We start from the raw sequence: 12,128 nt of genomic DNA on the forward strand, positions 1-12,128 counted from the left end.
TACTTCATGTTTAATAGCTCAAATTAATTTAATCTGATGGCATTAGACATATCATTTAGAAATTGGAGACCACCAAAATTCACATTAGCTTCCACTTTGAAAGATATTATGAAAAGAGGAGGAATAAAATGAGGCTATAAACAGCAGTGGTAAATAGACAGGGCTTAAAGATGATAGGGGCAGGAATGACTCTTGGCGATTAGGAACTCAACAATGAAAACATAAAGGCTGGTGTTTTAATCCTCACACATTCCAGAATTAGTCTCTGGGCAACTCATCTGAGGCAAAATATTGAAACCCTAAAATCAAGGCCATTATACTCAGAGAAAGGGGTGATTTCTCTGTGCCCATAATGTCCTTTATCAAATGAGGAGAATAGAGGAAGAATTTATAATCTTTATGTCATAGACCTCAAGAAATAAAAAGGGGAGTGTAGATTGGCATGGGCATAAAAAGTGGGAGTTATTGTCGATTGCCTTACTGTCTCATGGAACACTACAGATTTAGAGATAATACTCTTAATCTCTGTGGTCCCCTATGAATATTCTCTAAGGCACAGTTTCCCAACTTCAGCACTGTTGACATTTTGGCCCAGGTAATTCTTTGTTGTGAAGGGCTGTCCTGTGCATTGTAGAATGTTTAGCAGCATTCCTAGACTTTACCCTGTAGTTGCTACCCTGTAGTTGTAGTAACCCCCTCTTTAGTTGTGACAACTGAAACTGTCTCTAGATGTAGCCAAATGTCTCCTCAGTGACAAAAATTTCCCTGTTTGATAATCATTACTCTAAGGCTTTAATCCACATGTTTCTGGGCAGCCAAGAAGGAAAATAAGTTAAGAATATAGACCAACTTCTAGACTCTTCCTCATCATTAGAGATGAGCCTGCATTCAGCTGCCAGCTGTGTGCAAGGCAACTCTTCCTGGATACACTGATTCCTCTTCCTAACAGTTTTTACACTTACAGGCCTGTAACAGATCATGCAGAAATTTAGAACCTGGCACCCCCAATTCACTGTGCAGTAAAGAGTTAGCACAGCAGACCTAAAAAAGTCTAAACATAGAAAGTCCTGCTTGCAAGGTTGGCTTTTGGCAGGCAACTGGGAACTTGGGCTGGTAAACAGTTCCCTACATTGATGTAAAATTTCCCTAAATGATGCAAATGGCCACTGTGCCTTAATTGTTTATGTAAATAGTGTGGTTTACATGAAATGCCTGCTTCCTTTCTAGGAGTCTAGAATTTGGGGTGTGCTAACCAGATGAGCCCCCAGCAAAAACCTTACTCAGAGTCTTTAATGAGCATCCTTGGTAAGTAATACTTGTGCTTGGTGTCTCAGCGCATTGCTGGAAGCCTTAAGCATATCCTGTGTGACTCTTCTGGAAGAGGCCTCTTGGAAGCTTGCATGTGATTTTCTCCATACTTCACATGGTGTGCATTTGTCCCATTCTAATTTTATTTTGTGTCATTTCATTGTAGTAAACCATAATCATGAGGGTAACAACTTCTGAGTCCTGTGAGTTCTTCCAGAAAATTGGGGAAACTGGGGGTACCCTGAGGAGCACAAACACAGTATTCAGTCAACAAATATATTGTACTGTGTGCCTCTGTTTCTAAACCCTGGACACAGGGTTTATGGCAGAAAACTAAACTAGTCCTCACAGAACTTAGTAGTGACCAGGGAAGCCTTTATTCTAGCATACTTCAAACGTCTTCCACAGAAAACAAGGTCTGTCACATCTCTTTTTTGTCTGTGTTTATAACAGCTTTTTCTCAGATATAATACACACACCATACTACTAACCTATCTAAAGTGTATAATTCCATGGTTTTATGTATATTAACAAAGTTGTGCAACCACCACCAATATCGATTTTAAGACATTTCATCATAAGTTAAAGAATCTCCATACCTGTTAACAGTCACTCCCCCAGCTGCAGGAAATCACTAGGCCCTTTTCTGTCTCTATGGACTTGCCTACACTGGACATTTCATATAAATGGAATAAGACAATAGGTAGTCTTTTGTTACTGGCTTCCTTCATTTAATATAATGTTTCAAGGTTCATCTATTGTGTAGCATGTTACCAGTACTTCATTTCTTTTTATTGCTGAATAATATCTCATTGTATGGATATACCACATTTTATTTATGCATTTGTCAGTAAATGGACATTTGGGTTGTTTATAATTTTTAGCTTTTATGAATAATGCTGCTGCAAACAGGTGTATACAAGATTTTGTATGTACGTATTTCCATTTTCCCATACATTGATACCTCAGGGTTGAATTGCTGGGTCATATTTTTGTTAAACTTTTTTAACAAAATGCCAACTGTTTTCCAGAGCAGCTGCACCATTTCACTTCCCACAGAACTGTATGAGAGTTCCAGCTTCTGCACATCCTCACAACTCATGTTAGTATGTGTTTTTGATGACAGCCACCCTAATGCATGGGAGGTGGTATGTCATTGTTGTTTTGATTTGCTTTTCCCTGATAGCTACCCTGATGTTGAGAATCTTTTCATGGGCTTTTTGTCCATTTGGATATCTTCTTTGGATAGATGTCTATTCAGATCTTTTACCTCTTTTAATTGGGCTATTTGTCTTTTTTTATTGAAATACAGGAATTTTTAATACAGGGGTGGGAAAAAGTAGGTTTACAGTTGTTTGTATAGAAAATAATACAATAATTAATAAACAAGAGTACAAGAATAAACTGTATTTTGCATACTCACAACTGTAAACCTACTTTTGCCTACCCCTGTATACTATGGGTCCCCTAGTAAGTCCATTATCAGATATATGATTTATAAAAATTTGTATCACTATGTGAGTTGTCTTTTTATTCTCTTGATAATATCATTTGAAGCATGAAAGTTTTACATTTTTGTTATGTCCAATTTATCTGGTTTTCTTATGTTACTGTACTATTGGCATCATATCTAAGAAACCATTGCCCGAGCCAGGGACATAGAGATTTATGTCTATGTTTTTGTTTAAGAGTTTTATACTTTTAGCTATTGCACTTGGGTTTTTGATTCATTTTAAATCAATTTTTGTATATGGTATGAGGTAGGGGCCCAACTTTATTTTTTTGTGCACAGATATCCAGTTGTACCATGACATCTTTGAGTCACCACCAGAGATAATTTCTTGAAATTTTTAGCTACACAAATTATTAAACAGGTACCAGGATATAGAAGCTAAGTATATGACCAATAGCTTGAGAGCCTGTGTTTAAACTTTTGCATTTTTTCCCAACTTTAGGTTAGTAATATTCTTAATATTCTGCTATTTTAGAAAGCAGCTCTATTATTATTAGCTAATTAGTACTCCTATTATTAACCAGTATGCTACTACTAACAATGGTAAGTAGCAGCTATTCAATACTTAGCATGTACGAGGCACTATACTTGCATTTAACGTGCATTAACTTGTAAGCACTTCACATGCCTTACATATCTTTCCACCAATATCGTAAAATAGGTGGAACTCCCTCTTACAGATGATGATACTGAGGGTGAAGCTACCAGTGTAATTTTCCTTAGGTCACAGAGCTGGCAGAAAAAAGGGATAATAAATTGAGGAAAGGAGCAGCACTGAAAAGTGGGGGCCAAGGAATGCCTGATAACAATTTCTAACAAACAGTAGATGCGCACAGATACAAAATACCCCAAAATCAACAAGCCAGAATCTAGCACCAGTCAATGACATGCATACCCAGTTCTGGACAGGAAGCTCACAACAAAGGATTGATCTCTCTCTCTAACCCAGCATAGGGTTAGAAATCTTATCCCGTATCACACCACACAAAATTGATCTGATGGCTAAAAATATTTTGTCAGGACTCCAAAAAGTTAATTGTGACTAGGTGACTGATGAAGTGAATCAATGAGAACTGGATTAGGAACCCAGATATGAAGTCAATTACTTCCAATTGGAGAATTAAGAATTAATTGATCAATAGTATAATACATCAATTTTCAAAACTACCCTTTCTCTATTTGTCCATAGGGCAAATGCAAGTGAAAATAGCTTTGAAAAGATTGAATCTGTAGAGCAATTTGATCTTAGAAACATTTTCTCAGATGGCTGAAACTGCTGCTTTCACTGACTCACTTTTTACCAGGCCTGTATGTCTGATAGGGAGATTCTGGTAGTTTTCAGTGGAGAAAATATGGACGAAGAAGTGAGTTGACTTTTCCAATAGGTTTATGGCAACTAATCCAGATTTTTTCACTTGAAAGTCTTAATTTTCTTTTCCTATACCAGCTGAGTCCTTAATAATAAATATAATAATAACAGCTGGCATAATATTATATCATGCTCTATCTAAGCACCTGAAAAACGGCAACTAATTTATTTGGTTCAAAGTATATGATGTACTACTATTATTCCAATTTTTGTATAGGAGTGAAAGGAGATGCTGGAAGGTGCACTTGCATAACAAGTGGCGTGAGGCCTTGAACCCTGCAGTCTGCCTCTGTCCTCTTAATAGTGTCTCATGGACAACAGTATGGGGATTGACTGTGGGAACAGGGGGTGGGCTAGGCAGTGAAGGTCAAAGGGGAAAAAATGGGACAACTGTAACAGAGTAACAATAAAAAGTAGTGTCTCTATATTGTTTCAGAATAGAAGCAACTAGACGTATAAGGGTTAAGACAATTCCAAGTTGAGTCTTTTTATACTAGGCAAACTGTCTCCAATATATGTACAATAACTTTATATACCAAATAACATTTTGGAGTTTATTTTCTCCCGACACAGAAACATCACTGCATCTCTCCTGGGATTTTCAGCACTGTCTGTTGCAGAACTGGTCTGGGCTTAGCAAGTATTGCTTTATCATTCTTAAATAAAAACCATTATAGAGAATGCAGAAAACAATTTCCCTTTCAGTTTCCCCACTTCTACACATATTGAGAAAGATGGATCCTTAAAGTGCTGAAGGAAAGCTCACAATATAATAAAAACTCAGCATCAGAAATGTTCCAAGTCCCTCTACTCTCTCCTTGTATTTAGGAAACCACAGTTTAATATAGGGCTCAACCCTCCAGAGAATCCAGTGTATCGAACTGTTAATACATTTTTATATATTTTAACTGAGATAAACAAGAAAGAGATAGAAAGCCAGAGCAGCTATAGCAAAGACATAATTATGATAAGACTAATCCAGCTACCAGCCATAGAGGCAGATAGTGACTCTACTGTGATGCTGTTGTATAGTTGGTATGGTTGGAAAACTTTATCAATATGAAATGTGAATGAGGCAGGAGCCCCATTATAGGAAAGCAAAGATAATTTACTCTGTGACTCCAGGAAATAAAGCTCATCCAAAAGATCAAAGAATATTATTCTATACTAAAATATTATCCAAATATAGTTTGCAAATTGAAACATGGATCAAATCATTTGATTAATAAAACAGTAACAAACACAGGAGCACACTGTGTCCATAAGTAAACAGACAGGGAAACCTCGATTTTCTCTTCCAATAACAGAGCTTAAACCTTGTGGTAAACTTTTAAAACTCTGTAGATGACTTAAAAATTCTTCTACTAGCTCATATTCATGGTTGTGCTATCGGCCATGTTATATTTGTCAGTCTTGACCACAAACTATTTTGAGATACATAAACATTGCTGAAATATGCTACTTCTCAAATTTGACTTTATCTTCTACTCCAGTAACCCTGTCAAAAATGAAGATTACTCTGGTCATTCTGTTTTTGGCAATCCCACATTAACTCCTTTCTTCATATGCTAATTAACATTTCTATTAAAAATACTCTGGCCTCAATACCCACCCTTTTAGACAGGTCAAAAGTTCTTCAGTTTGCCATTTAAGACCGTCCCTCAAGTTTTTGCTGATAAAAAATGTTATAAAAAAACATGGTTTTTTTTATTCCAGCTAGATGGAAATTCTCTACCATTCTCTTTATTCTTCTTGCTAAACTGTACCTTCTAGTTTTTGCTAACCCCAGGAGGAGTGCAAACTTAAATGACTATTGCACTGGGATGCAATGTAAATAAATGTGTGAAGCAGTCTTATTACTAGAAACATAGATGCCTGTACATTTGGTTGCATACTCAATTCATGATCTCACTGCCTTCTTTATGTAAGACTTTTCAAAATTTATTTTTCAGCCCTGGCTGGCGTAGCTCAGTGGATGGAGTGCGGGCTGGGAACCAAAGTGTCCCAGGTTCGATTCCCAGCCAGGGTACATGCATGGGTTGCAGGCCATAACCCCCAGCAACTGCACATTGATGTTTCTCTCTCTCTCTCTCTCCCTTCCCTCTCTAAAAATAAATTTAAAAAATTAAAAAAAATTATTTTTCATTTTCCAAACTTTGCTGGAGGTATAGGTATAAAGAAATAGTCTCAACTGTGCAAAGTATGATAATAGATGGCCACTGTCCCTTGACCTCAGTGTTAGGAGACTTCAACAAAATGTGAACACTGTGGCAAACTGCCTACAATGGCAACTGTTACTCACCTCCAGCCACTTCTTGTGTACTAGGAATTTAGGCTCAAAGTTGTGATATCCAGTTTTCATAAGAAAGGAAGAAAATCTGTTTTGTGTGAAACCTCCAGATTTTCTAATTTTTGCATGAAATCTTTCACTTTTACAATATATTCCATTTTCATATTCTACTATAGAAGACACCTGGTTTTTCTTTGTTTTTTTTGCCAGTGAGCTGGTAGAGTGACAACTCTGGGTTATGACAGCCTCCAGAGAGCAGCTCTCACTCCTTTCACCACAAGCCCCCACCTGAACCACTCATGCTTCCCCCACTCCATGCCCATCGCTTCCCTTTTCTCAAGAACACATTTCCTCCACATGCTCTTCCCTGGATCACTCTACACTTCATCCTCACTATCAAACTACCATTCTCTATACTCTTCTCACTAAACTCCACCTGCTACTCTTTATTAAATTATAATCAAATGATGTTTCATTTCTTCAGCCTTTGTATGCATTTGTGCATACAAATGTGCTCCATTTGTGAGCCTTCCACCCCTTTCTCTAATTACAGCCAGACCACAAATCTCAAAAATGGAGGACTCTGTCTCCTACCACCTTCACTCTCCTACTGATGATTTAGCAGAGTGTTACATATACCCTGCAGGCATTACATACATACTCTAGGCAAATAAACAGCCTATTTGCCTAATCTTGCTAGCAGTTTTTATCATGTACTTGGTGCACTCCTGGATCAAAATAGTAAGTCTAAGTCTGGTTTCCACAGTTAAGATGCTCTTCAGGAGTCAAGCACTAGCAGGGCAGGCAAGGCAGCACAGTCTACCTGGGTGATGAAAGAAGAACCATCTGTTGATCTGAATCATGTTGCCAACTGTCCCAGAGCTACAATATTCAGTGTTGGGACTTAGTTTCCAGATGTACCCAGGAGGGGAAAACATATGATACAAGTGCCATCTCTTTCATGCCCTGGGCCTGTGACAGACATCATCAATTGATCAGAGCATTTTTTCTGCTAAGCCTGAACACAACTTTAGAAACCTTTTAAACAGCACCCTAGGTGAAACTGGTCTAAGAAATAGAGTTGGTGCGTGAATGGAAAACGTGATCTTATGGCTAAGATACGCATCAATTTTATGGGTCAAAAAGGAGAAAGCATACTATGTAAAGTCTGCTGCTTCTCAACCTCTCTATATTTTAGAAGCTAGATTACTTAGAATGGGGAATGTCAGGTATCTACGGCTGAGGAGCTAAGAGCTAAGAAAAAAATATTTCTACTTTAATGGTTACGCCAGATTTACCTTCCCCATTAAATTTTAATTCTGTATGAAAGGTTTACTATGTGATAAGGCAGCTTTTGTTGTGCCTTGTAAAACATACTGAAAAATATGAATGGTAAATGACTTCACAGGGATTGCTAATTTAAATTAATAAATAACTATAGTTATACTTACTTTCAAGAGACTGTTCCATTTCTCAAATATTGAACCAAAGCAATTTGAAACAACTCAGACACAAAATAACCAGCATCAAGAATTACTATGAAAAGCTAATGATCTTTAACTATAAGCAACCTATTAGCATTTATTAAAACAAATGATTCCTCAATACAGAGAAAAATGTGAATTGTTTAATTAATCCTTCACTTGTAAGGAGCCAAAAATTACTTTTCAGAGACTACGTTCATATATTCCACATTACACTGCTATTACCATTCTGACTCTTCTCTGGGGACCCTCCTCTTTCTCAACCTTGGGCCAGATGGCATGGATGGAACTAACTTCAAAACTCACCACCAAAAGTGGGCAAGTGACCAATCAGTACATTTCATTTGGTGAATGATTCAGGGAGCTAATCATTGATTCAAGTCAGTCTAATACTACTGAATCCTGAAATTTGGACTGGAACTATTGAAAGAAGTATATTAAAAAAAAACCTCATAGGATGAGCTTCTGGTGGCCTTCTAACCACCACAGACACACTGGCTATGCATGGCACCAACCTGATGGAAGCAGAACTAAGAGATGAGAGGAACAAATTTCTAATGCTGTCTTTGAGCAACAGGATCCAGCCATTCCTAGAGGTAAAATTACTCGAACTTTTTCAGATAGGTAAGCCAAAATCTACTTACTTTCGTTAAACTACAATTAGAGCTGGAAGTCTGTCACATGCAAAGTGTCATAACTCAATGCAAGTATCTTATAATTTGTTTCATTATTAGAGGCTAAACCTCTTAGATTTTGCATCAGTTATTTAGAAAACTTAAATTTCAGTACTGATAGGCTATTACTTCATACACTGGTCTTATTTCCTCTCTGTCTTTTTTTTTAACTTATAAAATAGGGGTTAAAAATGACCCACCAAAAAAGATATACAGATGGTCAATAAGCATGTGAAAATATGTTCCACATTACTAGTCAACAGAGAAATGCAAATTGACTGTACTTCACAGCCACTAATATGGGTATAATCAAAAACATAGATGATAACAAGTATTTCCTAAAATGTAAATAAATTTGAAAGCTCATACACTGTTGATGGGAATATAAAATGGTGATTTGGAAAATAGCCTGGCATTTGCTCAAAAGTTAAACATAAAGTTAACATATGACCCAGCAATTCTACTCCAAGGTATCTAATCCGAGAGGTAAAAATATAGGTAAAAATATGTACACACAAAAGTTTGTATACAAATATTCCTAGCAGGCTTATTCATAACAGCCAAAATGTGGAAACTACCTAAAAGTCCATTTACTGCTGAATAGATAAACACAATATAGTACACCTATATAATACATGGATTCCATAATTTCTTCATTTTTAGCAAAAAAGAAATGAAGTATAGATATAGGCTACAACATGGGTGAACGATGAAAATATTATTCTAAGTGAAAGAAGCCAATCACAAAAGACCACATGTTATGATTCCATTTACATGAAAGTTCAGAGTTGGCAAACCTATAGAGATGGAAAGTGGATTCATCATTGCCAGGACCTAGGATGGAATAGGAAAAGTAATGATTGCTTTGGCTACAAGGATTTTTTTTGGGGGGGGGTGATGAAAATATTCTAGAACTAGAAAGCGGTGATGGTTGCACAATGTTGTAAATATACTAAAATCACTGAACTGTACACTTTAAAAGGGTTAATATAGTACATGAATTACATCTCACTAAAACAATATTTTAATAGAAAATAGTATAGACTATTCTGATTTTCATAAGGGCCATTATTAGGATTTCATAATGATAATTATATAAATGACTATTCTTCAGAAAAAGTAAGAAAATTCTACAAATGCAAAGGACTATTGTTTTTACAGCTTCAGCAAATATTGAGAATGAGAAAACAAAATTACCAAATAGATTTCCTCAAGTCACTTGACTTCCTTTGTACCGAGAAATGGTCAACAAATATGTAGCAGGCACACATAAAAGCTACTGGAAGTTAGTAGCATGTAGCATATTGCTACTGCCCCAGCCTGGCCAGGAAGAGTATTTATGCCACCCTTTAACACTATATCAGTCTCCCATTAACACTCAGAGCATCCTCCTTAACTCAGTACATTCTGAGATTAATGCATTGTCTGGATAAACTGCATTGTCCAAAATACTGCCCCATCATTACCAAAAAAAATGCAGAATGTAATTAGTATTCCTCTTCGCATTAGTCACAGCTTCCATATTATAAAACCTTAATTAATAAACAAGACTTGGGCCATAACCCATTACACTTACCTGTATTTTATATTGTGAAGAAAGGCCACCATTCAAATTCCATTTACAGATATCTAAATTCTGGCTAGCCTACATGAAGACAGTCTAAACAGAAAGCCTAAGAATTCTGGGTTGCTAAGAGCATTGTGTTGGTATACCAACAATAGCAAACAATTAACTGCTGGGACGTAAACCAGCCTGAGAAATGCTTAAAGTGGGATGATGATAACATTGTATTTCAGCTGTATTATATGTTGCAATTCCTCTATTGGTTCATATACATTTCCCATTTAATGGATGGAGGAGCCAGGGTGGCTTTTCATATCATTGTGAAGCCCTAAATGTGACAAAAGGGAAAAAAGGGAGCTAGAGGGAAAAAAAAAAGATAAATGTGAGGCGGCACTAGGTGGAAGCAGGGGTACCTCAGATAGAGTGTAAGTACAGAGTTCCTTTCTGCATCTGCATCTGCTGCAGCAGCTTTGTGTTGATTTTCCCCTAACCTAACCCCAAAGGAAAGACATTTATGTAAGCCATAAGCATTGAACTAATATTTGGGACTATAATATTGAGTAGCCCAGTTTATGAACCTCCGTTAAAGGATCATTTGCATTAAGCTGCACTCACTTGATTAAAACCCATCAACTCTATCATCTTGAGAATTATATAGCACCTGCTATGCTCGGCTGCAGGTTCTCTGCACATGGAGACAGACCATAATCAGAGGGCAGCAAGGAGTCAGAGCCAGAGAAGAAATGGTGAGGAAAAGCAAGTGATGTGTGTTGAAAAGCAGATTGCGTTAAAGACTGCCAGTGTTCAAATCTGAAAAGAGCCTAAGCCTCCTACAAATATAGAGCTGTGTGAATGTGATAATTCTTTCAACAAAGTCTGACTTTGTGACTCCTAGGGGTGCTGTGAAAACAGGGTGGCCAAAACAGTGTTACAGTTCAGTGAATAGGGACTGGCCCAGCAATGGAGTGTGGTGTGCACAGGAAGCCTGGGAACCTGGCCCTGCCTCCACAGAATCTGCAAGAACTCAGGGAGTCCAAGCCAAGGGTCTTTTAGCAGCCTGAATAAGCTGTCTTATATCACTGCCCTCACCATCTGCTCCACACAACAGGCACAAGCTCAGAGTCCTATCAGTCTCAATACGACTTGCTTTCTATGGTGACAAAGATGGCATTTGAATCAATAGCAGGCTATGAGAAGGCCACCTTCATGCCTTTGAAGAACTCTCCCTGAGACATTGGTTCAAGTCCTAGACTCATACCATCTAGCTGTGTGATCTTGGACAAACAGGCTTGCTCACCTTTTAATCAGAGGGTGGAGTCAGATAGTAAACACATGTGGAATGAATATATGAGTGAATGAATGAGTGAATAATAGACCTAAAGCAGAGTTTCTCAACCTCATCACAATTGTAACTTAGGGACAGATAATTTTTTTGCAGAGGGAGCTGTCCTATATATTATAAGAGGGATAGGGGAGCTGTTCTTTCTAAATTTTCTAGGTTCTGTGACTGGTCAGGAGAAAGACTTTTTTTTTTAGTTGGGCATGGAAGCCCAAAATAGTAAAGAGACTCAAAAGGCAGCCAAACTATTGAGGCTTATATACCATTCAGAGATGAGGAAGGGTTTAAGAGTCGGGCTTTAGTAAGAAAAGCCATTCACGGGAAGGTAGAAGAGATGTCTGGTAAACAAAGGTTGCCCAGCCTTGCAGATAAATCTCTCAGGTGAAAAAGTTCTCTCTGGTAAAATCTGTCTTCTTGGTACAGGCCCCCTCTCTAATGTAAATAGCCTTTATAAAAGGGTACCTTCTATTCTGTTTTCAGAGCTTCTCCTGTGTATCTGCAATTTTTCAAAATAATCCTTATGCCAGAACAGTATATTTTGGCATAGCATGTTCTGTTATGTTCAGATGTTTCCAGCACCCCTGGCC

At 37.4% G+C, this 12,128-nt stretch overlaps 1 protein-coding gene across 1 annotated transcript in view; it reads right to left on the bottom strand.

Moving 5' to 3' along the window:
• Positions 1 to 12,128, bottom strand: part of FHIT (fragile histidine triad diadenosine triphosphatase) — a 1,459,115-nt gene that overhangs the window by 985,488 nt on the left and 461,499 nt on the right. The gene's annotated exons all lie outside the window — the stretch shown is intronic.

Source organism: Phyllostomus discolor, chromosome 7 (assembly GCF_004126475.2).
Source record: "Phyllostomus discolor isolate MPI-MPIP mPhyDis1 chromosome 7, mPhyDis1.pri.v3, whole genome shotgun sequence".
NCBI classification, from domain to species: domain Eukaryota; kingdom Metazoa; phylum Chordata; class Mammalia; order Chiroptera; family Phyllostomidae; genus Phyllostomus; species Phyllostomus discolor.